General features: G+C 42.5%; 1 protein-coding gene and 1 pseudogene across 5 annotated transcripts in view; one reads left to right on the top strand and one right to left on the bottom strand.

Moving 5' to 3' along the window:
* The window catches only part of LOC309650258 (heparan sulfate glucosamine 3-O-sulfotransferase 3A1), a 442,514-nt gene that overhangs the window by 98,017 nt on the left and 316,540 nt on the right, over window positions 1-27,957 (top strand). The gene's annotated exons all lie outside the window — the stretch shown is intronic.
* LOC309650202 (small ribosomal subunit protein eS27 pseudogene) lies at window positions 531-6,136 on the bottom strand (annotated as a pseudogene). Its single transcript has one exon. The product of its transcript is annotated as a small ribosomal subunit protein eS27 pseudogene (transcript).

Raw genomic sequence — 27,957 nt, 5'->3', positions numbered from 1 at the left:
ATATCTCAGACTTCCAAGCAAAACTTTCAATAAATGAAAAGAAAAAAATCAAACAAACAGTTTTAAAAGCGAAAATAGGATGGCTGGTGGCTGGTTAGTGTATGTTTGTGTGTTGGGGGTTTGGGGGATGAGAAGGGCCGGTGGGCAGAGCCTGCTCTATTGATTTCCCTAAGTCTTCATTTGGGACAGCCAGGTGCATCAGTATTATACAGCATTATAAAAAAACTGTATTGAAGGATAATTGATTTACAGTGTTGTGTTCATTTCTGCTGTACAGCAAAGTGATTCAGTTATACATATATACATATATTCTTTTTCATGTTCTTTTCCATTATGGTTTATCACAGGATATTGAATATAGTTCCCGGTGCTCTACAATAAGACCTTGTTGTTTATCCATCCTATATATAATAGTTTGCTACAGCATTTTTTTTAACTGAAGAAATGAAAGAGTTCCCAAGTGCAGCCAACAAAAAGCCTTCATCAAGTCAGTAGAACTTTTCAATCAAAATGACAACAGCCTCTGGTCTGTCTCTTGCTGGAAATACAAAATGTGTAGAAGGGGCTTCACCCTCTGGGCACTGACCACAGAGTCCAATATTTTGTTATAATTTTGTAAAAGTCAAAGATCCAGCCACTTTCATGGTAAACGTGGCCTTCCCAGCATCCTCTGTAAATGGTACTTGACTCTTGTTGAAGGCATTCTTATTGTCAGACTCTGATCCTGTGAAAGCCCTTCCTGACAGCATCTGTAAAGGGCTTGATGAATAAGGGCTGGATCCAAATGTGAGGACCCAGCCTTTTCTGGACTGTCTCCTCCGTGAGCCCTCCCAGCCTCAGCCTGCTGCCTTCCCCGTCCCACTTCTGTGAGCCCAAGATGGCAGTAAGGCACAGCTGCACCATCCCTTGTCATCCTCTTCGTCAGGGCCATCAGTGTCCTCCACACTTACGAGTTCACCAGCCCTTTCTCATCCCTCATCTTACCTGAACCATCAGCAGCATTCCCCCTCTTGCTGTGAAAACAAACACCACCCTCTCTTCATTTTCCTCCAGACCCACTGGATGTTTCTTTCTCCACTGACTAGATCCCTATCATCTTTCCACCGCACATGCGGAACTGCTTCAGAACTCACACTTAGATCTCTTATGGTCTCATACATTAGGTGACCTCACTCTGTCCCATGGCTTTAAATACCAACTCTATCCATGACTCCCTAGTTTATATTTCCAGTCTCTCCTAAACTCGAAAATCTCCGTATTGCCTATCTGACATCAGTGAATATCTCATAGTCATACAAACTGAGCATATCTGAAATAAAATTCTTTTTTTTTTGTACTCATCCCTAAAACCACTTCTTTCTGAGCCTTTATCATCTCCATTTAAAGAGAAAACAAAAACAAAGTAAAACAAACAAGCCTGCAACCATCTTCCTAGGTGTTGGCCATCAAGGAATTTGACACACCCTTCCCTTTCTGACCCAACTCATGTTTAATCCATCATCGAATTCTGTCTGTTCTACCTTCAAAAAATATTAGGGGGAAAACATTTGCTTACACGCTTTTACCCTATTCTAGGTTTTCTCCACCTCGGCATCGTTGCCATTTGGGGTTGGATAATTCTTTGTTGTGGAGGCCGGTTCTGTGCACTGTAGGACGTTTAGCAGCGTCTCTGGCCTCTGCCCACTGGATGACACATTCCTTCCCCTCCAGTTGTGACGATCAAGAGTATCTCCAGACGCTGCCAACAGGTCCCCTAGGGCAGAATCACTTCCAGGTGAGAGCCGCTGCTCCAGCCCCAGCAACCCCATCTTTCACCTGGGTGATCACAGTGGCCTTACACCTGGCTTCCTTACTGTCTCTCTTGGTCTCATATATTCTACCCAGTAGCCAGAGTGATTTTTTTTTTTTTATTAATCCAAAATGTGTTTATTGGGATGGCTTCCCATTCATCTTGATTCAGGGGCTTTTAGTGCTGCTTGTGTCTGAAGGAGCATCCTTCTGTAAGCCTTGCTTTTCCTCCTGTAGAGGCTGGCAGAGGACAATAGAACAGCCAACACATAAAACTACTGTTTGTGCATGGCTAAAGACAGTGGTGATTTTATAGCATCCTGGGCATTTCACATCCATGAAATAGGAATTGGGGCTCTACACCAGACGCTTCTTCTGGTGTTTCCTCTTCTCTTCTGGAGAGGGATGAAGGAGATCCTTTGTGAGAGGCATGTTCTCATGGGGAGGTCGTCACCCCCGAAAAGGAGAATCATCTTTTTTTTAATACAATTTTTTTTTTTGATGTGGACCATTTTTAAAGTCTTTCTTGAATTTGTTACAATATTGCTTCTGTTTTATGTTTTGGTTTTTTGGCTGCAAGCCATGTGGGATCTTAGCTCCCGGACCAGGGATCAAACCCACACCCCCCGCACTGGAAGGCAAAGTCTTAACCACTGGACCGCCAGGGAAGTCCCAAGAATGATCTTTTAAAAAAACCATTCAGATTATTTCACTCTTGTTGGCGGCCATGGTGATGTGCCCTCAGGGAGCAGGATGAGAGAAGGGTGTCTGGGGGACAGCATTGGCTGCCACACCCTGGGATCTGCCTGCGTCCAAGCTCTTCTCAGCTACACTGTTCCCAGGCTGCTCCGGGCTGATGATGGAGCACGGCCAGGGCATCAGAGCTGGGCTGTCGCTGACTCACACGTGTGATGCTTTGGAATTTCTCAGAGCTGTATTCCAGTTTGACCAGTCTTCCTTCCTCCCCTTCCTCCTTTCACAGGTGCCAGACTTACATCGTGTTTCTAGGTCTGTCCTAACCTGCTCTGTCTCCCTAGCAAGACTTCTCCCCCTTTATCCTCCCCAGGTGTTTTCTCTAATAAACCTCCCTGAATGTCTAATTCCATCCTGGCCTCTGCTTCTCAGACAATCCAAAAACTCCCCCGCTCAGGACTTTCTAATGGCTTTCTTCCTCACTCAGAACGAATCCCACAGTCCTTGTGGCAGGTCACAAGGCCCCGTGACCTGCTGATGCCTTTCTTGCTGATCTCAGCTCCTGCAACTCCACACCTGTTCACTTTGTTCTAACTGCACTGGTTGTGTTGCTATTTCTTAAACACACCAGGCTCCTTCTTGCCTTGATCATTTTAGCATCTATTCCCTCCCCCTGGAATTCTGTTCCCCTGGATATTCATTTGGTGAACTTACCTGAAGTCTTGGGTTAAATATCACCTCCTTAATGAGACCCATCCTGATAACCCACTTCAAAACTGCCACCTGGCTCCCATTTCCCCAGCACCTCAGTGTTGTTGCCTTGTACTCTTCTTCAGTGCATTGATCACTTTCACTCTATTCTGTTCTATTACATTATGTCTGTTTTGTTCTCTGATACATTTCAAGTACCTAGAACAGTGCCAGCACAGAGTAGATAAGCAATAAATATTTGTTAAATGAAGAAACTGACTTAGACTCTAATTCCTTATTTGTATGTTTCCCTCATTATACTAAGACCTTCTTTTTTTCCATTTATTTATTTCAATTAAAAAATTTTTTATTGAAGTATAGTTGATTTACAATATTATATTAGTTTCAGATGTAAAAAATAGTGACCCAGTATATTTATAGATTATACCCCATTTAAAGTTATTACAACATAGGCTATATTTCCCTGTGCTGTATAATATATCCTTGTTGCTTATTTATTTTGTACATACTGTTTTGTACCTCTTATCCCCTACCCCTATCTTGCCCCTTCACCCTTCCCTCTCCCCACTGGTAACTGCTAGTTTGTTCTCTGTATCTGTGAGTCTGTTTCTGTTTTGTTATATTCATTCATTTGTTTTATTTTTTAGATTCTACATATAAGTGATAGTATAGAGTATTTGTCTTTCTCTGTCTGACTGAGTTCACTAAGCATAATACTCTCTAGGTCCATCCACATTGTTATAAATGGCAGAATTTCATTCTTTTTTTATGGCTGAACAATATTCCATTATATGTATATTATAATACCTCTACATATACCACACCTTCTTTATCCATTCATCTGTTGATGGACACTTAGGTTGCTTCATATCTTGGATATTGTAAATAATGTAAATAATTTGACTTAATCAGAATCTAATACTTTATTTGTATATGTTTCCCTCACTAAACAAAGACCTTCTTGAAGACAGCAACCTTTGCATTCTTGATATAGCTAGACAGTGTATTAGGTTCTCCGTACATGTTTGTTGAAATAAATTGCTGTAATGCCTATTAAAATGGTATTGGAGATACTAACCCATAGGGTTGTTTTTAAGATTCAGTGGCACACTATGTATAAACTGCCGTCACCTGGCTCAGTAAATGGTAGTTGTAAATAATATAACAGGGAAAAAAATCACTAGCACGGTCTAGTAAGCAATTGCTTGATTTTTTAAAATAAATTTATTTATTTATTTATTTTTGGCTGCCTTGGGTCCTCGTTGCTGTGCGCCGGCTTTCTTTTAGTTGTGGTGAGCAGGGGCTACTCTTCGTTGTGGTGCGCGGGCTTCTCATTGCAGTGGCTTCTCTTGTTGCAGAGCACGGGCTCTAGGCGCACGGGCTTCAGTAATTGTGGCACGTGGGTTCAGTAGTTGTGGCACACGGGCTCAGTAGTTGTGGCTTGTGGGCTCTAGAGCGCAGGCTCAGCAGTTGTGGCGCACGGGCTTAGTTGCTCTGCGGCATGTGGGATCTTCCCGGACCAGGGATTGAACCCGTGTCCCCTGCATTGGCAGGCGGATTCTTAACCACTGAGCCACCAGGGAAGCGCAATTGCTCAATTTTTAAGCTACCTGTGTTGCAATTATTTTTTAGTTTTTTGTTTGTTCATTTGTTCTTTTACTACTAATTAGTAATTCTACTGGTGTGTACATCAGAGTGTCTGTTCCTCAATCCTCAGTTTATTACATTTAATCGATAAACTACTGAAACAAAAAATAAATGGTAGTTGTAAAAAAGTGCTGTTTCATAGGAAAAGAAACAGTAATTTTGTGTGGGAGCTTAGAGAATGAAGCACTCACTTCCAGCTTTGGGAGAGAGTGCAAGTGTAAATCTGAAGATTTTTTTCAAGAAGCAACATTTGAACTGAGGTCTAGGGAAGAGGAAGTCTGTGCTCACTTTTTCCACGATCTTTTTCTTTCTTCTGAGGGGAAGGGGTGCAGATTCGATCAGACGCTGACCATGGGTCATGGATTGTCTCACATTTCCTGGTGGGTCTGGTCCCAGAACACTAAAGTAGGTCAAGTGCATGAAGCGGTATTCTCCATCCTTTCCTGCTTTCATCTATCTGAGATTCTGTGGGTCTGGACATCTTATTCTCCTTCACCTCTACCTTATCCTGCCTCCAAAAGATGCATAGGCTGAATGGATAATGTTCCTCAGAGGATGCCATGTATTTTAAAAATTTTTATTGAAATGTAGTTGATTTACCATGTTGTGTTAGTTTCAGGTGCACAGCAAATTGAATCAGTTATACATACATATATAAATAAATAAATATATATATTATTTTTTTACCTTCTCTTCCATTATAGGTTATTACAAGATAGTGAGTAAGGTTCCCTGTGCTGCACAGCAGGTCCCTGTTGGCTATCCACTCCATATATAGTAGTGTGCTTATTCTAATCCCAAACTCTCAATTTATTCCTCCACCAGGCTGCCATATTTCTTGATAGTCTCTTCCTCTCAAGAATCTCTGCTTCCTGCTCACCACATCTTCATTTCAGATTGACTGACCTATGGTAAGATCCAACCGTGGTCCTAAAGCAAAGTAAAAGTCTGTATCAGTTCTCTAGGGCCACCATAACGAAGTACTGCAGACTGGGTGGCTTAAACAACAGAAACCTGCTTTCTTATAGTCCTGGAGGCTGGAAGTCTGAGCTCAAGGTGCCTGAAGGGTTGGTTTCATCTTTGGCTTGTAGATGGTTGTCTTCTCCTTGTGTCTTCATATCATCTTCCCTCTGTCCATGTCTGTGGCCAAATTTCCTCTTCTTAAATAAGGATAGCACTTATATTGGGTTAGGACCCACTCTGGCAACCTTATTTTAACTCCATTACCTCTTTGAAGACTCTGTCTCCAAATACAGTCACATTCTGATGAGTTAGGACTTCAGCATATGAAGTGTTCAGGGGCTTGAATCTAAGCTGGTGTCCCAGTCTGGTTTCCCAGAAGCTCAGAACAAAGTGGTACTTTGAGCTCCTACGTGTCATGGTCCCTTTGTGCATCTCTCTGTGGGGCCCTCTGTGCTGCACAAGTGACTTATGTGTAGCTGGTTCCACTGTCCAAGTACCACCTGTCTTTGCACCTCCCCGCTCCCCAGATACTGATGTCGCCTTTGAAAGGTGCTATGATTCGAGTACATGGAGATGGTGGAAAGCAGCTGAGCCCGCGGAGTCAATGTTACCTTCACGGCTGAGACTAAGGGGAAGAACCTGGGGCATTTGCCTCATGCAGAATCCAAGAGGGTGCCGAAACACTCAATTATCAAGATAATATTTTAATGCAGTGTTTAAACAATCAAAATAGTGCAGAAAAAACTATGACAAACACAATATCAGATTTTTGAATTCAGACAGGATCCATGACAATCCTTCAGTTGCTTTTAGACAGGTGTCCTTACCTGCTGAGAGCCTCTATTTCTGGATTAAAATCTTGCTGTCCCTTCAAGTGTCTCTTATAGGACATGGTGTTTAGCTCTCTCCACAGTCTGCCATTTATTCATTCAGCAAACCATTTGTTTATCGAGTATCTACTAAGAGTCGTACAGAATAGGAATTAAATGTTTGCCAAATTAATAAACAAGCAAAAACCTAATTACAGTTGTTTTAAAGACACCCCCAGGGACACTGTACTCTGGTAGCAAGAAGAAACATTGACAAACTGCTGGGCGTCAGGGGCTGGATTGCATGATGAAGGACACTTAAAATAGGTTTTTCATTTATTAAACCAACAAATATTTAGTATCTGCTAGTGCAGGACACTGTGCATGTCAGTTAAGCATTTTAAAATTTTAATAGGCAGAAGGATCTAGAAACTCAAAGTACAAGTTGTCAGTATTTATAAGAGCATCCACTTCATGGAGGAATGCGTCTTTGGTGAATTACTCTAAAGAAAATATTTACTGGCTACGTATCACAGCACTCCTCCAGCTGGGCATCAGCAGTAACTAGAGAAGGAGTGGGCAGAGGTAGCAGAGACATTTCTTCTCTATTAGTCATGACAAATGAGAGAAATAAACCGAATTGGCAAAAAGTACAGACTCAGTGCAGGGATGAATAGTTCAGAGAAGAAGATTTGCATTTGGATATGAAATTCTGAGCCTGCCAAGCTCATAGGAAATCTGCAGTTTGCTATCAGTTAATCTCTACTGTTTAAAGTTTTAGGGAGGGAAGGAAGCAAATTGCATCCCTTGTTCATAAAACCGAATGACCACTTTCAACCCCCAAAAGGGGGGGAGTATTTGGCAGATGACGTTTAAAGTAATTTCCTGGAGTGCTGTGGAGCCAGTGCTGACATAGAGGTAGCTGCAGGTCCCTCTTTGTGGGAAGGGCATGCTGTGGGGAAGAAGAAGAGAATTGCCCTTCTCTCCTGGGATAAGGGGATGAAAGAGATGGGGTAAGGAAGACAAACAGGCTAACCCAGACAACAGGCAGGAAATTAGCTGTAGTAAACGGTGCTGTAAGGACACTGCACAGAGCAGTGGTGCGGATGGACCCATTGAACTGAAGTGACAACTCAGCTAACACTGATGGAACATCTACAGTGTGTGAGAAGGCATCCTGGAATACTCAGGGGATTCCAAGGTGGGCAAGACACAGTCCCTGCCCCTGAGATGCTGATGATAAATTGGGAAGAGAATGACATTCATGAATCATTTTAATACAAAACAAACTCTGGTACATACTAATATAAATATATAAAATATGTTATCTATATACTATAAAAATAAGACACGTATGTATATGATTTTAAATATATATATGCGCATATATATAAATTTTAAAGTGTTAAATATCCACATGGGAACTTGACACTTGTTTTCCTCCTTCTCTGGAAACTGAAATTGTTCCAAGCTAGTGCACGGCACAGAAAAGAGACACAATGCAAGGAAATCGGTGATGTCCTCAAGAAACAGTTGGCATAACTCACCTAGGCTGAATCCACAGGGCAGTACTATGTCCGGGCCCGTTTCTCAAAAGGATGCTATGAAACAGTCCTCCTGTGATCACGTGAGATCGAAACACCAGTGAGACGGTCCTGGTTAATTCTCCCATTGTAACCCCCGAGCCACGCGTTCTGCTGGGTCACAGACTTGCTGACTGCCCAGCCTCGCGTTTGGATGAATCACAGGATGGCTGGCTTTGGTGCTTCATGGAGACCAGGCTGGGGGCCAGCAGTCCTGATGCTCTGCATTTCCGATGGCAGCCCCTCATCTGTCAGCCTCAGCAGCGTGAGTGCTGGGGGTCGAGTCTCTTACTTGCTGAGGTGGGCAAGAAGGTTTGGCCTTGTGTCAAGGTTCTTGTTTCTCTGGCTCTTGTTCCCGAAAACATGTCTTCCGCAGGGACACGGGCAGGAGAAATGAACTATCCTCGGCATCCTATACTCTCTACTTTGTCAGAACAACAAACACAGCTTGATACATCGGGGGCTTATCTTTTAACCTCTGCTGGTGTCTCTGGCTTTAACATGACTGACCTGGGGCTCCAGGCTCCAGACAAACGGGCAGATCTATTCCCAAGACACTGTTTGTCCCCCAGTGTCAATATTGGCAAAGGTAGGGGGATGGATAATAGAAATCTAGCTGGTCAAATTAGTCTTTGGAGGGAAGAGACTCAAGGACCATGTCAACACCGATTTGACTGATTTTTAACCTCCTGGACAAGTCAACTCAGTTTCAGAGAGTTGAACCCAGTGGGCCTGGAGATGTAGGCAGTGGGTGCCTCTTGAGGCAGGTCTTGGGCGTGGAAACACAGGTGGACCTTTAAGGCCCACCCAGAGCCCTGTGGGAGAGCATCATTTGTGCTGCTACACAATATGAAACGAGAAAGCTGCAGACGAGCCATCCTGCTTGGAAGTCCCTGTGCCCTGGGACTCCCTAGGATGCTTTTGCATCATTCGAGGGAAATGGTAGAATTCCCAAGAACAGCCAACAACACCCAGCATGGTGCCAGATAGCTTCTAATTTCTCCAACCAATGTGAATTTTCTAACTAAATGAGTAATTTCTGTTGGCACGAATAAAGGAATGACCAAATATTCTAGGAGATGTTTCTTGCTCTTTCTTTTAACTCTTTTGCCCCTGCCTTATTTCTTGAAGTTTATTGGATAAGGAACCAAGTTGGTCACCGTCCTTTATAATAACAGTACCTGTGCACAATGAATAATACTTGTAGTGTCCACAAAGCCCATGGGGGCGCAGGACTCCAAATAGCTCTCCTCTTGAGGTTAAGAAAGGGACTTGCCACAGATGCTTGCTGTAGTCTGTTCAGGGGAGAGTCATCATGATGGAGAACAGTTTGGAAAGCAACCAATGTAAGGAAAAATGGGAGGTATTGAGGCTGTTCTTCCTAGGGAACCGATAACACAGCAGCCGCCTCTAGTTGAAGGATGACTTTGCATTATTCCAGGACCAGCTTTTCAGCAGATTGAGCTGTTCAAAAAAGATCATGCTCGCGTAGAGCACACAGAGCTCCCCATCACTGAAAATATTAGAGTTAAAGCCAGAGCAAGTGACAAGGGGTATCGGGCTGGGGAGAAGATCGCACTCATTGGCCTTGAATGAGTTCCTGGCACTTAAGGAAGAAAAGGGAGGCCCAAAGCCCATGCTCTCCTCCTCCACTAGGCCTTCGGATTCCCTGGAATCTGTCCAGGGTTCATGGAATTGCAGCAATCAGACGTGGCTGTCTCCCAGGGATCTATCTAATCCTGATAACTCCTTTAGACCAGGAGATGGGCACTAAATAAACTCACACAAGGAATTAAAGGCATCCTCCTTGAATGCTATTTGAAGTCAAACCTTTGAAGCAATCTTTCTTCTCCCCGTTTTCCCCCTTCTTTATTTAAAAACATTGTGTCAGGAGCGCTCTCCCGCTGTAATTACCCCCTGTCACTGCTGCTCGGGACAGTTTTACTAACTGGTGAGCAAAGCTTGCAGGGAAAATGCATGATGGGCATTTCTAAAGAGGACTGAGGAGGCTCTTTATCTCGGAGCTGCAGTGACGGCAGCTCTAGTCATGATCCTCCGACAGCCCTGACGCCGCCTGTAACGTCTTACCAAGATGAGAGGTTACCAGCTCAAAGGGAAACCTCTGAACGTGAGCTCCTAGGCACCCCTGTGCCACTTCAAAGCACTGGTTTGTGTGATGGGCAGAGGTCCCTGCCAGATTAAGGTTTCCATCATTGTTAATTGATGACTCTGAGAGCCACCAGCCTGTTTTGCTGGATCAACAGCCAGGTTGATTATTGGAAGCCACTTTCACAGGAGCGGACAGTGCGGCGTCCTTGACGGCCAGGGGTGAGCCACCCTGCAGAGTGTGCAGTGCTCGTAGTCTGCTTAATTTGAGAGGGGGGGCAGTTTTCATCATAGTTAAATGAAGCACGGGGGAGTTCAAAGGAAATTTCTGTGCCAGTCTACAAAGATGCTCACTGAGACAGAGTCGGATGTCACGCTTTCAGGAGACAGTGTCCTCATGGCATCGAATCTGAATGGGAAGATAAGAATCATAGTGTTCAGAACTCTTCTGCATCACTGATTTTTGCCTTTTATCCTTGCCATTGCAGACACAGCCGTAAAACAGACTCAGGACCCTTCAGTTAGGGGATGGGCGATCCAGGGCTGCTTGATTCTTCATACTCTGAACAACACTGGGTCCCTTTAGGGTTGTCATGGTTTTCAACCCATTCAATACCAGATTCCACCCTATCCCGTGGCATCTGTATATAAACCTCTTTGTTTCTTCCTGTGGTGGAGCTCAGTAATTGAGGATCATCTGTATGGGGGAAGAAAAGCACCAATTACATGCTTTCTTCCATTTCTGAGAATCACACCAAAGCAAGGAAGTAACCTGGAAATGGCTAGTTGTTTCTGAACTCTAGAATTAAGTATAAATTGAATAGTGTATGTGGCACACATTAATTTGTTCCAACAAAATCTGATGCTTTGGGTTTAAACACAAAGCCTGAAGCTTAATCCCTACTCTTCACGTGCAGGGATGGTGGGTGGAAGCAGTGGTCCCTGCAGTCAGGTCAGCTCTCTCCTCCACAGCCTCCCCTTCCTTCTGGCAAAGGCCGACGTAGCTTTTGAATATATCATCATCATCATCATCATCATCATCATCACAGCCTGTCTCCATGTTGATTTACTTTGACAAACAGGGAATTCCCTAGCGGTCCAGTGGTTAAGATTTGGTGCTTTCACTACCACGGACTGGGTTCGATCCCTGGTCAGGGAACTAAGATCCCGCATGCCACACATTGCGGCCAAAAAAAAGGATAATTTGACAAACAGTACTTCAGCACCTATTCTGTGCTGGACTCTGCCAAGGAATACAAAGACAAACAAAACTTCTAGGAGAGCTGCATATATAGATAGCCTTTATGTACAAGAAAGTGCTGTGATAGAAAGTACAAGCTATCAGGGTGTAGAGAAGGCGGTGTTGAATCAGGAACAGTGAGAGTCACTAACAGCTGTTGAGAGATTAAACACGGGTGCATTTGGAAGAACTGTTTCTTAGGACTAAAAAAATACGGTGAGGCAGGTGAAAGCTTATCTTTGGACTCCAGCTTTTCAATCTGTACCCTTAACATTCAGGACTCTTTTGGGGGCTAATGGCAGAAAACGAACTCAGTTTCGTGTAAGCTAAAAAAAGGAATCCATGCATTGGCATCACAAAAAGTGCAAGATGCAGATTTCAAGCGTGACTGGGTCTGAGGTCTCGTTAGGGCTTGGTCCCTCTTCTTGCTGGCTTTTTCACGGAGATCCTTCACATATGGTGATAAGGGGACCACCGCACCGGTGACTCAGGGCTATGGTCTACCTTCTCAGCAACCTTAGTGAAAGGGTACCTCTTCCCCCACAGTCACACGGAAGTTCTGGAATGGTGTTTGGTTGGCTTGGTTTAAATGCCCACTGCACCTGTGCTAATCACTGTGGCCAGGGAGACGGACACCTCTGACGGTCTTGCTCCTGAGTCCACCCAAACCACATGGGCAGAGAGTGGGGAGGGGTGTTCCTTAAGGCAAACTAAAGTGTGCTTGCAAGAAGATGGTGGATGGATGGCAGGCAGACCCAGCAGATGCCCACGGTTCCTTTTCAGTCCTGATGCTACTCGAAGTTTCCCTCCACTTTCCCTGAGGACCTCAGGATAGGATTGACATATTTAGCAAAATACAGGCCATCTAGGTAAATTTGAATTTCTAATAAGTAACAAATAATTTTTCGGTATATGTCCCAAGGTTGTTGTTTATCTGAAACTTAAATATAACTGGGTGGGCACCTTATATTTCATCTGGAATCATGCCTTAGCACTTCTCAGAAAAAACCATTGAAACACTGAAGTATAAGAAGTTCTTAATAGCTTAAAATACTACTTAATGTGACTTTTTGTTGCTGTTGTTTTTTGTTAGACAGGATTTGAACTGGCCTTGGTTCAGTGGTTATCAACTTTGCCTGCACACCGGAATCTTCCAAGGAGTTTTAAAAATACTTAAAACAAAAAATACTGGGTCCCACCTTATATGTACTGAATCAGAATATCTGAGCTGGGGGCTTAGAATGTTTCAAACCTCCCTAGGAGACTTCCGTGTATGGCCAGGATTGAAAAGCATGGAGCAAAAGCGTTAATTCTTTTTTTTTTTTTTTTAATTTATTAATTTATTTTTAAATTTGTATTGGGACTATAGTTGATTTACAATGTTGTGTTAGTTTCTGCTGTACAGCAAAGGGAATCAGTTATACCTATATCAACTCTTTTTTTAGATTCTTTCCGCATATGGGTCATTACAGAGTATTGAGTAGAGTTCCCTGTGCTCTACAGTAGGTCCTTGCTAGCTATCTATTTTACATATAGTAGTGTGTATATGTCAGTCTCGGCATTAATTCTTTGAAGATAATTTCTGCGTTAGAAAACAGAGAAAAAGGGGTCTGGACGCTGTTCCCAGTTTTTCTACACTAGTAGGCAATCATCCGCTCTGCCTACTACAACATGATTTCTGGTTCACAGAGCACACTGACAAATTTGATAAAAAGTCACCCTCGGAATGATTTCTCCAACGTCAGGTGGCAAATGCAGCGAGAGTGTAATTTTTACAAATGAGTGCTGATGGAGACTCCTTCCTGAAAGGACAAAGAATGTGGGAAAGATGGTGACATGGTCATTTAGCTGACACTTAGTAAAGGAATCTTTTATTTTCTGCAAGTGTTAGCTATGCAGTTTCAACACTTTCTGCTAAGCCTTTTAGTCATGGGAGGTTCGCAAGTTGGGCCTTTACAGTAGAAGCATCTTCACTGGACACTAAGGGCAGACATTAAAGGATGGACAGTTTTGGGGTGGTTACCCTGTGTTCACTCTGTGTATCCCCCTTTCTGCTTCTCTGCTCCCTACATCTGTTGTAGCATGTTGGGTCATGTGACTGTGGCATTGGCCTTAACTACATTCATATGTACATATATATATATATTTATCCAGTTATACACGGTGCATCCCAAATTGTAGTTTAGAGGTGAATTGTATCAGAGTCACTTGGAAAGCTTAATGAACACACAGACACACACACAGACACACACACACACACACACACACACACACACACCCTTTCATCCCATCCCCAGTCACTTGACACAGTTGGTTTAGGGTAGAGTACAGAACATTTTCTATAGGTGATCGAAAATATTGCCCCAAGTGATTCTACTGCACATTCAGCTTTGAGAACGACTAGGCTAATTTTTAATGTCCTCAACCTACATGGGGTGAGGTCGATGATAATGAAAGTGACCATTTATTGAGTGTGTACGATGCCTGAAGCACTGTGAGAGGACCCCAACAGCATACATCATCTCCTTTCGTCCTCCGTGTGCCCAACGAGTTTTTATTCCCACTTTACAAATGCAAAAATGGAGTAAATGTCAGGATCACCTTGTGCATGGCAGAGCTGGGGTTTGCCTCCAGATCTTGATGTGTCTCCAGTGCCTGGGCCATCATGCTTGGCATTTTAATGTCCTTATGGCTACGGGGCTGGCATGTAGGGCCTGAGGGCAGCAAGTCAGGTGTCTGAAGGCTCTATTCCTGGATGGGCTGTCCAGCTACTTTTGCTCTTAGGCTCTCCTATTTGATCACACATCTTACTGCGCAGAGCAGACTGGAAGCCACGTGAAGAAAGGTTTGATGTCTTGCTGTGATTCCTAGAACCAATCCCAATGACCTGTCCTCTAGAGGTGGTTCTTCAGTACTCCTTACTGACTGTGAGGCCGGGGGTCCCTGACATATGAGGAGATTGAGAGGATTGGAGTGTGTCTCCCTGGGGACTTTGCCTCTTTGGGTAAAAGACAGTGCTCCTTTTTTTTTTTTAAACCTTTGAGCAAAATATTTATTGAAACTAGACTAAACAATCCCCCACTTAGTTAGGATCTTAGAGGTCATTTGACCAGACTCTCCACCTGATGTATGATTCCAAGGAACAATTTCAGATTGTTTAGAGTCTTACAATAGCTAATTAACTTCTGTTCAGGATTCCATATTTGTCCTTTGGTTCAAGCTTGTTGACTTTGTGGTCAAAGTTTGCTATATCTGTAGAATTTTTTTCCCTTTTTGATCTATGAAGAACCAATGGAGGTATGTAAAAGCTTCCAGATATATAAATATTTCTACTTGTAATTTGAGACAGCGCTTCTTGTAACATCACCTCTGAGCTCTGGCACTGGCTCAGTTCCCTCTGAAATGATGAAGTACCTTACTGATAATTCATCAGAAGAGTGAGGCACAGTCACATATGAAGAACAAGTTAAGATGAGACAATAAACAAGACCCTTTTGCAAGGAGAAAACTTTGATCTGTCAACTGAGCTTCCCATGTCCTTCCGTATAATCACCCATTAAGCCTCGAGAGGCTTAGTAAACAGAATGGTGTGAGGTTGGGATATTTCCAGAGTGGAAAAAAAAATTATGCTGAAATCTCCAAAGAGTTCATGATTTTTGCAGCTGGGGCTTTCTGCACTGTTGTGTATGCTATTAGCACAGCTCTGTTTCAATACTGTAATAGTTTTATAATGTGCTTCCAGCTGCTTGCTACCCCAAGCGGCTGGTTATTTAAAACAAATCTTTGGTAAATATATTTTTTTCTCACATTCCCCGTTTCTTCCTGCTGATTGCTCATGCTAAGAGGCCATGAGGGCCTGCTCTCCTCTACTCTCACATTCTCGAGCTAAATAAGGGGTGAAGACATGTGACTGCGCAGGAGAGAGGTGGGTCACAGAGACGTTCTCGGCAACTCAGTAGCAGAGGCAGCCATACGCGTTGAGGATGCAGTGGTGCAGGGGTCGATGATCAGCCCTTGAGCTCTTAACACTGACGCCGCTCTTCCCGATTCCGCCTCGGATGGTGGTAACTCGGAAGCCAGTCCCTCTCATCAGCAGGCAGTGAGAATGATTTACTGGTGCCCTTGCACTTCCCAGGGGGGCTGTTCTCTTGGCTTGGTGGGCTGTCAAGATTTATCTTGCAGACGTCGTCTAGTTAGTCTCTGAGCTGAGTGAGTCAGTGGAAACTCAACTAATTTTTCTGTCATTCACATCACAGACCTGCAGCTTCAAGGGCTCTTACAGATTATCTTGCCCTGTGGTTCTTACTCTGGGCTTCAGGGAGATCTTGGGTCGGCAGAAGTCCTTCAATGCAAAGTGAGGGGTCAGAGAGGAGGGACGACTCCTGGCTTCTTGCTATGCTTCAAACAGAACTGGTGCCCTTTCCTGTCTTTTCTCTTTAGGTTCTGTGTAAAGTTTTGTGCAATCCAATAGGGAATATTTATTTTGGTTTCTTGGCTTGGATAGCATATATTATCCTTTCCCAATAGCAGCCAGTTTCCTTTTGAGGAATTACCTCTCCCACACTTATTTCTAGTCTTGGTGGGACTATACATCCAGATGTCTATTCTGCAGTGGGAGATAAAAGGGGTCTCAGGGTCTCCTTCTCCCAGATCTGCCTGCTTTCTGGCCTGTGCCACCCGTGAAAAGGCCACCTACCCTAAGTGTGGCCAATCACCTGCTAGAACTGTGCATAATGAACAAGAATGCAAAGGCCAGTGCAACGGCTGGGCTGCATCTACGCCAGCATCATCGCCCTAGTTTGCTCTATGATATGTCTGCTTCTTCAGTTGCTGCTGCCAAGCCCCTTGCAGTGCTTTGATTCCTTATCATTTCTTGAACTTGGATCTCCAGCTTTCAAATCAATTCCATGACATCTGATGTCCTAATTAATTACTTTTTAAAAAATAATCAAAGTATCCTCACTTATACAAAAACTTTTATTTGATAGAGAAAAAAAAATGAGGCCAAGACCAGGTCTATACCTCATTTAGAAGTCCCCTGGCACTAAATTAGAATTAAGACTAGCTCCTGAATCCAGCTTTCTGACTAAGCTCTTTCTCCTGCTCAAATGCCTACAGTAAATGGACAGGCAGCACAAATGAGTTCTTGATCCCATTTTTCTTAAATTACGTGGCCTTCCCAATCCTTTATTTCCCTGGTTTGATTGGAAATGGGTCACAGAGAAATATTTCTTTACTATAAAATAATAATGTGAAGACAATAACAATTGGCAACTGACATTTTGCTTCAATATTAGGCATACAAGAGGGAGTTGTGGAGATTGTGGAAAACTAGGGAATACTCTCTATATAAAAGTAATTGGCCTCTATTCAGCTCTAGTTTGTTACTGCCCTGGAATAGTTTGGTCACCACCTTGCCAGAAATAACTATTTATTTAAAAGACAGGTGGAAATCTGAATTTTTTAATGTAAAATGTTCTGATCTTTTTAGTGGTGGCTCAAATTGTTTAAAACCACCATGAATTCCAAGCAACATGTCTCTGGGCTGGATTTAGCCTATGGACCATTGGGTTGTACCATCTGTCTTATCTCCAGTTCATTCCTTCTTTTTCCCATGAGTGTGTATCCCACACCTGCTATGTGAAAGTGTGGATGGCTCCTTGCTATCCTGGAGAACTTCTGGGAAGAAACTGCATTGTGAGTCCTTACATGCTCTCCAGCAGAAAGAAAAATGCAAGCTTGATTCATCTTCAACTTCTGTATCTTTGTATTTTTAGCTAAAGTTCAGGGTGAAGGAAAACGTTTAATTAGTGGATTCATTCATTAGAGTGTTGTTTTCCTACAGGGATAAAATGAGTGTCTGTGGAGCAATTCTGTCACATAGATCATTATCTAGAAAGGTCAGACATGAAGAAATACTGATTTCAGGTGTTTAGGATAATTCCACTTCAGCCCTGGGTAGAAAAAGCCTCAGTGATGCATGTTTCCAGGTCTCTGGCCAAGTGAAAGAACATACATGACCATATTTTTTAAATGGTATAAATAAAATACAAGAGAGAAAAAGAATAAAATGGTATATAATGTAAAATAATGACCTAAAAAAGTGGCTTGGCTTATAATGAGTAAAGATGAAGATTGAAAATTATTTTTTAGGGAACATGAAACATGCTGCAGGGACTCCCCACAGTAGGATTCTAGGCTGGGGTTGGCAAACTACAGCCTGGGGGACAAATGTGGCCCACAGCAGGTTTTTGTAAATAAAGTTTTATTGGCACACAGCCATGACCATTTGTTTATGTATTGTCTGTGACTGCTTTTGTGCTTCAGCAGAGCTGAGTAATTGCAATAGAGCCTGTATGGTTCGCAAAGTCTTAAAATTTTTACTGTCTGGCTCTTTAGAGAAAACACTGCCAACCTTTGGTCTAGAGAGGGTTACGTCCTGTTTTAGAGATAAAAAATAAAGATGTGTCAAAAGAGGATAGTGTGGACCAAGGTCTAGAGTCAAGGCAGCGAGAAGTGGTAGAATTCAGGGTTTATTTTGAAGGTTCACTCGGAAGGATTGTTGGTGGATTAAGTGAAGGTTATGAGGGAAAAGAGGCAGGAGAAGTAAGGGAGGGGCCTTGGAGCAGGGCAGGACCCCTCAGCCTCTTGGAATCTTGAGCCCCTGAATTGCCCATTTTGAGCTTCATCCAGGTGGATAGTGTCTTGCTTTTAAATTAGAATTACGTCAGAGCTGATGTGACCCTGAGAAGGAGGGATTACAGTCCGTGGGTGGGCATGTTTCTGAGTAAATGTGGAGACCTCATTTTATGGGGAAAAATATGCAAGACTTTAGATTAGTAGTTTAACAGACATCAGCTGTCCACAGCAGCTTAGTCCAGGATGGGATTTTGATTTGAAAGTAGAGGTTACCATTTGGTCCCACAGGGCAACAGTTTTTTTGGGGGGAGCAGAGGAACTGCAGTTGTTTTTGGGTGGGGGTTTGGCCACACAGCGTGGCATGCAGGATCTTAGTTCCCCGACCAGGGATCGAACTCATGCCCCCTGCAGTGGAAACACAGAGTCTTAATCACTGGACCACCAGGGAAGTACCCCCCCCCCTTTTTTTTTTTTTGGAACTGCAGTCTTTGAAAGAGGTACAAACTGTTCTGATAACATCTGGAGGAACTTTTATAGCACATGTGGCAAATACTGCTAATTGTACCATTATTCCTCATCTGCTTCTTCCTTGATTATTTTACCTGGAATCATGGGCATCTGGGATGAAGGTCATGTTCCCAGGGTCCTTTGCAAATAGGTGTGACTGTGTGACTGAGCTTTGGCCAATGGGATGGAGAGGGCCCGGCTTCTGGGGAGGACCCCTCAAGGTACGATTCCTGCCGCTCGTCCTAGTGTCTTTCTTCCTGTGGGCTGGGATGGATGTTTAGTGATTCACTGCAGCAGTCGTCTTGAACCGTGAGGTGGTCTCAAGGACGGACGCTGTGGACAGTAGAGCAGCAAAAAGTAAGGCGCCAGTGACTGACACAACAGAGCATCACCCACTGTGGGCAGCCCCCTTTCTCAAACAGTGCTCCACTGAGTTTTTAGTATTTCTCACAGCTGGATTAACTTTACTTCATATAGTTTGTACTCTGAAAACGTGTCAGTTCGGATTGTTTTGACCCTGTGCTGCAGCTGGGAGGTTAAATGCTTTGTCCAAAGTTACCAAACTTGTGAACTCTGTGGCCATTGGAAGATCCCTTCTTTCATTCCTGACATTATGGTAGTGTATATGTTCTCTCTTTTCTTCCTTGTCAGTCTTACTATATTGATTTTTATCAATCTCTTCAAAGAACCAGCATTTGATTCTATTCATTTTCTCTATTGTTTTTTCTGTTTTCAATTCCTTCCTTCAGTTTCTTATACCAATTTTGCTTTTTTTTTTTTCTAGTTTCTTGAGGAAGATTTGCTGATAGATTTGAGACTTCTCTTCTTTTTCAGCATGCACATTTAACTCTATGAAAGTTTTCTCTAAGCACTGTTGAGCTACAACCTGTAACTGTCTACTTTCGTGTGTTCATATTGTTTCAAAATATTTTCTAATTTCCTTTGAAACTTCCTCTTTGACACATTGATTATTTAGAGGTGTATTGCTTTTTTCCAAGTATTTAGAGATTTCCCTTTTATATTTCTGTTATTGATTTCTAGGTTAATTCTGTTATTAGCAGAGAACATACTTTGTGTGATTTTAATTCCTTTAAATTTGTTCAGGTTTGTTTTATGAATACAGATATGGTCTATCCTGGAGACATGTTTCATGTGCACTTGAAAAGAATGTATATTCAGCTGTTGGGTGGAGCTGAATGTCAATTAGACACAGTTAACTGATGCTGTTACTCATTCCTTCTATGTCCTTGCTGATTTTTTATCTATCAGGTCTGTCAGTTACTTAGAAGTGTCTCCAGCTACATTGTGGATTTGTCTTTTTTTTTAGTTCTGTCAGTTTTTGCTTTGCGTATTTTTAATCTCGGTAGTTATGTGCATATATATTTAGGATTGTTATGTCTTTTGATGAATTGACCCTTTTGTCATTATGTAATCTCATTCTTTATCCTTGGTCATTTTCTTTGTTCTGAAGTTTACATAGCCTGATATATCCACTACTGATTTCTTCCATTTACTGTTTACATGGTATACCTTTTTCTAGATGTTTGCTTTTAACTATATCTTTATATTTATATTGGGTGTTTTGGGACAACATAAAGCTAGATCATGTGTCTATTCTGATAATCTCTGCCTTTTAACTGGTGTGTTTAATGGATTTATATTTAAAGAAAATACTGGTATGCTTGAATTTTAGTCTGCTACTTAATTACGTTTTCTGTTTGTGCCCACTTTTTCATTCCTTTGTTCCCCTTTCCTGCTTTATTTTGGGTTATTTGAATTGCTTTTTTGTATTCTATTTTAATTCATTTATTGTTTTTTTCACTGTGTCTCTTGGTATATATTTTTTTTTAGTTGAAGCTATAGTGATTATAATATTCATATATATATTTTTACGGTCTACTTAGAATACGTATTTTACTGTTTCACATGGAATGTAGCCACCTTATCACTGTGCAGGTCTCTTCACTCTCTTCCCTTTGTCTCGTCTTATGTATTATGTCTACATACATCAGATGATGGTATGGTTTTCTCTTTCAGCCAAGTATAAAGATTTAAGGGAAGGATAGTCTGTTATGTTTATGCAAATGTTTACCATTTCTGTTGCTCTCCCTTTACTTTTTTTTCAAATAACACCATACCACTTCACGGGTAGTACAGTTACCTTGTAATAACAAAATATCCCTGACTCCTTCCTCCTGCCCCTTGTACTATTACTGTCATTATTTCAATTATCCATAAGCATAGATCTATAGATACAGATATAGATATATAGATAATAAATTGTTATTACTTTAAACAAACTGTTATCTGTTAGATCAGTTAAGAATAAGAAAATAAAACATTTTATTTTACCTTCACTTATTCATTCTCTGATCCTCTTCTTTTCTTTATGTAGATCCACGGTTCTGACCTGTATCATTTTCCTTCTCTCTGAAGAACTTCTTTTAACATTTCTTCCAAGGCTACTGGCAACAGAGTCTCTCAATATTTATTTGTCCAAGGCTACTGGCAACAGATTCTCTCAATATTTATTTGTCTGAGAACATCTTTATTTCTCCTTCATTTTTGAAGGGTAAATTCAGAGTATAGAATTCTAGGTTGGTGGGTTTCTTTCTATCAATGCTAAATATTTTACACCACTCTCTTCTTGTTTAAATGCTTTACCAGGAGCTGTCAGATATAATTCTTGTCTTTCCTGCTCTGTTGGTAAGGCATTATTTCCTCTTGCTTCTTTCAGGAGTTTGTTTGTTTGTTTGTTTGTTTAACCTTTGATTTTCTATAGTTTGAAAATGATATGCCTGGGTGTAGTTTTCTTGTTTGTGTTTTTGTTTGTTAGCATTTACCTGCTTGGTGTTCTCTGAGATTCCTGGATCAGGAAGGAGTCGGACATTAATTTGGGGACATTCTCAGTCATTATTGCCTCCGATATTGCTCTGTTCCTTTCTTTCTTCTCCTCCTGTTATTCCCATTATGCTTACGTTACACCTTTTGAAGTTGTCCCAAATTTCTTGGATATTCTGTTCTGTTTTTTTTTTTTTTATTCAGTCTGTTCAGTTTTGGAAGTTTCCATTGTCATATCCTCAAGCTAAGAGAGTCTTTCCTCAGCAGTGTCCAGTCTGATAATGAGCCCATCAAAAGCATTCTTTATTTTGGTTACGTTGTTTTTGATCTCTAGCATTTCTTTTCAGTTCCTTCTTAGAATTTTCATATTTTTGTTTATGTATCCACTTGTCTACTTTTTCCATTAAAGTTCTTAGCATATTAATCATAGTGTTTTTAAATTCCTGGTCCAACATTCCTGCCATATCTGACTCTGGTTCTGGTGCTTGTTTAGTCTCTTCAAACTATATTTTGCCTTTTAGTGTGCCTTGTAATTTTCTCCTGAAAGGCAGACATGATATACTGGGTAAAAGGAACTGTGGTGAATAGTTCTTTAGTGATATAGTGCTAAGGTGTGTGAGAAGCGGATGCATGAGCTGTCAGTGTTTTGGTGAACGAGTGCCCCTGAACTGTGAACTTCACTCGTGCTTCTCAGGTTTTTGCCCCCTTTAGGTGGGAAAGAATGGCTGGAGGGGCTGCAGTTGTGTGCTTCCCTTCCCCTAAGTCAGTTAGGCTCTAATAAACCCTAGCAGGTTAGGCTCTGGTAAAATAGTTTCTCCTGAGGTCGGTCAGGCCTTGTTAAAAAGAACAAAATGCTCTGGCATATTTCAAAAGGATTCCTTTTATCTTCCCTCTGCAGGAAGCAATTATTCCCCACATATAAAATAACTTCTTTAGGGATTAACTCATTTTCCTCTGATGTTTGTAGTCAAGGTGCATGGTTGAGAACAGTTTTAATATTCATTTTAACCATTATTTATCTGCATAAAATTGTTAGGTGTTTGATACCTTCACTGGGAGAGGCTGGGGAGGACTGCATTCTAACTCCATTCAAGACTCAGCCCTTTGAGGCATAACCGTTGTTTTTTGTTGTTGTTTTTTGTTTTTTTAAAAAATATTTGTTTGTTTGTTTGTTTTTGTTTTTTTGGCTGTGCTGCGCAGCTGGCAGTATCTTAAGTTCCCTGACCAGGGATTTCACCTGCAGTGAAAATGCCGAGTCCTAACTACTGGACCACCAGGGGAATTCCCACCCTTGTTCTAATTGTACCTATGCTTTCCTTCTCTGTTTTCCAATATCACTTTTTCAGATACCAGTGCATTCATCCCCTTCCTTATTTTACAGACAGGAAAATAAAGGCCAAAGGTGTATTGGGTTCTCGCAGAAAATTATTCACAAAGACAGCTTCTGTCTCATTATTTTATCATATTAACTGGAGAGGAGAAGGGGCAGATGCTGAAAATGTTGGTAAGCGCATGCAGTATGAGAAAGAATTAACCGAAGACGGGCCCTCCAAACACGGGAATGGTTATTGTGCAGAGGTGAAGATGTAGGGATCACTTCCTCTTGAGATGTATCGAAAGAAGTTTCTAGACACTTCTGTGTCTCCATTGTTGTTTGTCCCTCAATCTTGCCTGCCCTTCTTACTCTGCTGAAATCCTTCTGGTCAGGGCCACCCGTGGTCCGTTCTGACCACATCCCACAGACATTTCCTAGTTTTTATCTTAACTGACCTCTTTTTGGTATTTAACACTATTGTTCACTTCTTGAAAATTCTCTCTTCCCTGGACTTTTGAGATAGTACAGAATCTTGGATTTATTTCTACTTTTTGGCGATTCCTTTTCAGTGTTTCCATAACCCTCTTCCTCCACTAAACCCTTCAGTATTGGTGTTCCCCATCAGCCAAATTCTCTTCCAGTCTCTTTCATTCCTTTGGTACGTGGACTTGTGAAAAAGCTCATTCACCCTGACGTTATTGAATATCACCAGTATACTGATGACATCCAAATCTCTGTCTCCATCTCAATCTTTTAATCGACCTCTCCACTTGTATATTTTCTAGGCTTTTCAGATATAATACCTTTAAAACAATTAATTTTTACCAGGTACCTCCCTCCCCATGCCCTGTTCCCCTGCAGTATTACCTGTTTCAGTAACTAGTACGACCACCTACCCAATTACCTAAGTGGAAAAGATGGGAGTTTTTCTCTGCAGGATTGAAATCACCTCCTAATCTGTATAATTGCCTCTTGTCTCAGACTCCTTCAGTCTTTTTACATAAAACTTCCAGAGGAATAAGACATGCAAATCTGGGGCAAAATTGTTCGGTGTCTCCTTATTTCCACCAAGATATAATCTCAAGTTCATTCTGACCTTGCAGATTGAAAGTGGGGACGGGTAGGATAGGAGGTGGTGAAGTGGGTATCATACTTGGCAAAGACTGGTGCAGAACAGACTCAATGAACCCGAGAGCCAAGGATTTCCATCCAAGAGAGATTTAATTTAATGAAGAGCCAAGTCAAAATAGATAATGAAGCAAAAATCTAATCTAGCTATTTCTGGCATTGCCTCTGGTTTATATTCAGTCCATATGGTTTTGTGTGTATATGTCTGTATGTGTATGTGAGTGTGTGTGCGTGATTGTGTGAGTGTATCGTAGACCCTTAAAATTAGGTGCAAACAAGGCTAGTCAAAGCAGGCTCCGTCTCCATCTCTAAGTTTTCCTTTTTGATATTCTCTACTCCATCTCCTCAACCAATACATTCTGTCCGCCAGCTACTCCACACCATTTGAATTTCCCCAAGTGGGCTATGCTTTCCAGTTCTTTGCACATGCTGTTGGCTCTGAGAGAGTGAATGTTCCCCCTCTCCTCCTTTACTTGGCTAACTGTCAACATTGCCCAGTTCTTCGCTCATTTCATACCCTCTGGAAATCATTCCCTGACACCTTTACACTTGTTTTCCTGAGACTGTCTCCATGCACTCAGACCATACTTCTCTCTTCACTTGGAATTGTATCAATTGTATCAATTGGAATGCAATTTTTAGGAACTTAATGTGACTCCATTGAGACCTGAAACTATGTAACAAGCTTTCAGTCTCTTTCATTACCTTTATTGTTATCTATCTTTATAGTTATCATTTCTGTACAGAGAGACATACCATACATGTTTTTGATGCTCTGGGTGGAAGAAAGAGAAACAACCAAAAGAAACCATCAGAGGGGTGATTACCAAGAAGAATCAGAATCCCTTATGTGAGTCTCGTAATATAAGTTTATAAATCTTTCCCTCTTACAGTTACTGCATTCAATCCTGACAGCAGCCTCTGAGGAGGGCACGATTATCACCATTCTACAGATGATGAAATGGGGAGTCCCTCAGGATAAATGCCTGATAGAGTTTCCTGTCTAGCCGTAGACCCTGACCTGAGAGCTGTGGCTCTTGATGTTTCTGAGGTGTCAAAGGGACAGGACGCAGTCATGGGAGAGGGCGCCGCCCCACGCCGTGCTGAGCCATCTAACCTCTCTGGCACTGCAGCCCCTTAGCACCCTTGATACAGTCTGTCTGCTTCTTCTTCTTGTTTCCTTCAGATCCTTCTGGAGTCTCCTTTCTAGGCTGGAAGTGGGATTCAAGGGAAATCACCTGGAAGGAGTTAATTGCCTTTGCTTCTAATTTCCTTCTTTTTCAAGGGCAGTGGGTTAATTATCGAGACACTAACCGCATGCTAGATTCCCTGGGTGAAAGACACTTCCCCTTTAACACAATCACACTGTGTTAATGACACTCATCACTCCCACAGCAGTGCTAAGATAACTGTCTCCGAGCAGGCTGCTCTACAGATATATTCATGGAGCACAGAGCATTAAAACCCCCCAGTTGCATAGTAAGGCATTTTTTTTTTTCCAAACTGTAAAATTACTTAGCAAGAAAAAAATACAATAATTAAAAATCTATTCTGGGCTTCCCTGGTGGCGCAGTGGTTGAGACTCTGCCTGCCAATGCGGGAGACACGGGTTCAAGCCCTGGTCTGGGAGGATCCCACATGCCGCGGAGCAGCTGGGCCCGTGAGCCACAACTGCTGAGCCTGCGCGTCTGGAGCCTGTGCTCCGCAACAAGAGAGGCCACGATAGTGAGAGGCCCGCGCACCGCGATGAAGAGTGGCCCCCGCTCGCCGCAACTAGAGAAAGCCCTCGCGCAGAAACAAAGACCCAACACAGCCATAAATAAATAAATAAATTTTAAAAAATAATGCAAAAAAAAAAAATCTGTTCTTAGCCGGCCCAGAACTACACTTGAAATGCTCCACAAGTGGCAACTTAAAGAGTTCAAAACTACCACACTTCTCTAGATGCCTTTCGTACCAAATAGAACTGTTTATATTTACTCTGCAGGGTGGACCAGCGCTTTTTAAAGTTTGGTTTCTTCACGGTAGCAAAGGGAATCCTCATCAACCCCAAATTGGCTTCAGGTCAACATATACAGGATTCGGTTTGCCAGAAGTGCAACTCAGTGACTCAAGACCCTGAACACATGAGGATCTGTGACTGCCCCCTGCCCCACACACATGTAGATTCTGAGCTGAAGATGGCTGGTTCCACGCTCCACTTCAGATCAGTTGCTAATCATGGATACTGAGAAGTGCTCCAGCAAATTCACCTTGAGGTATTGAATACGTGTAGGGATGTGGTTCTCACACTTGAGCATCAGAATCCCCTGGAGGGCTTATTAAAACACACATGGCTGGGCTGCCATCCCCAGAGTTTCTGATTCGCTAGGGCTGGGGTGAGGCCCAGGAATTTGCATTTCTAATAAGTTCCCAGGTGTTGCCGATGCTGCTGGTCCCAGAACAACAGCTCCAGGGCCACTGATTGAGGTTAATGAGCACAGGTGGTGCTGAAGGTCTGCTGATGGTTTTCTGCCCCAGGGAGATTCCATCCTTCATCTGGAGGGCCTCCTGTCCCCGCCTCCCTGCAGCTGGACTCCAGCTTTATTTCTGGCCCAACTTGTGCCTCCTTTTCCCACCGTGGACCTACCATATTGGCTCTGTTATTGTCAGTATCCAATTAGGGTGTTTGGGGCTGTAAACAACAGAAAAGCAAACTCGGATTGACTAAAGAAGTTCTTCAATAGATTTGTATTTAATAAACACAGTTTCCTTGCCCACAAAGGTGAGGTTCAGGTGTTGGGTGGCCTTCAGTTTTGCTTGACCAGTGGCCTGATGATGTTTTCAAGGACTCACGTGCTGCTTCACTTCTGTGTCTGTGCTCTGCCAGCCACAGTTTGGGCTTCATCCTACGACTGGCTCCCTTTGTGGCTTTAGGATGGCTGCCAGCAGCAATCAGGCTTACAAGTTGCTTGCTCACATCCTTTGGGAGAGAAAGTGACTTCCTGGAGTTCTCTTCAGAACAAAAAGAAGTTTTCCAGAAGTCTCTGGCAGGAGTCTCCTTGTCCAGAATTAGGTCACATGCTCATTCCTGAACCTGTCACCGGCAAGGAGGATGGCTCCAGTCAAGTCACACCACCTGGAGCTGAAGGTGGCACCAGATTCTCCGGAGCCCCATGGTATGCGTCATATAGACCTAAATGGAAGTGACGTTTTCTTGAGAAGAAAGAAAAGAGAATGGGTGCTAGGTAGCAACCAGCGGTATCCACTACACTTTCCAAGCTGTTCTGAGAGTAGATGGTTCAGAAAACTATTACAGAACGTCATTGGAAAAGGAATCGTATTTTTCTGAGACATGAGGCTTTTCCAGCGTAAGATTTAGCAGAGCTCATAGGACAGTGGGAACAAGGAGGCAGTGTGGTGTGCCTGGATTTGAAACCCAAATCTGCCATTTACTGAATGTGAACCCTTCATCATTCACCTTCTGGAGCTTCAGTTGTCTGATCTTCAAAATGAGGATAATACGTAGTCTTCACTGTTGTCAGGACTGGAAAAAGTGGGTGCAGAGGAGCTGGCATAAAACAGAGGTTGATCCATCATAACTGTCACCATTTGTTATAGTAACTGAATCAATTGAACTATGATCTGATCTTTGTTGGTGATTCTTTTTCTCCAGTCCCTTTCTCTTTACTTTGCCTTTCTCTTCTTTAATGTTTTGAAGTCGCATCTTGGGATTAATTCCTTCTTGTGTATTCCTTTCTCAGGTGTGTGTCTGTGTGTGTGTGTGTGTGTGTGTGTGTGTGTGTGTGTGTGTGTGTGTGTGTGTTGAGAACTAGAGCAGCAATCAGTAAAGCTCAGATGATCTCAATTTAAGGGAACAGAAAAGACACAGGGCGTCTTTAAATGTTAATCTTGGTATAGATCCTTAGCAAAGTTCTGTATCTGACTGTGAAACACATTTGCTCTTCTGTGGTCCCTCTGATACCACCGGGGCTCCTGTGCAGCCTC

The sequence above is a fragment of the Balaenoptera physalus genome, assembly GCF_965194825.1.
Source record: "Balaenoptera physalus genome assembly, chromosome: 20".
Lineage (NCBI taxonomy): Eukaryota > Metazoa > Chordata > Mammalia > Artiodactyla > Balaenopteridae > Balaenoptera > Balaenoptera physalus.
This window is presented reverse-complemented; position numbering and strand designations above follow the sequence as displayed.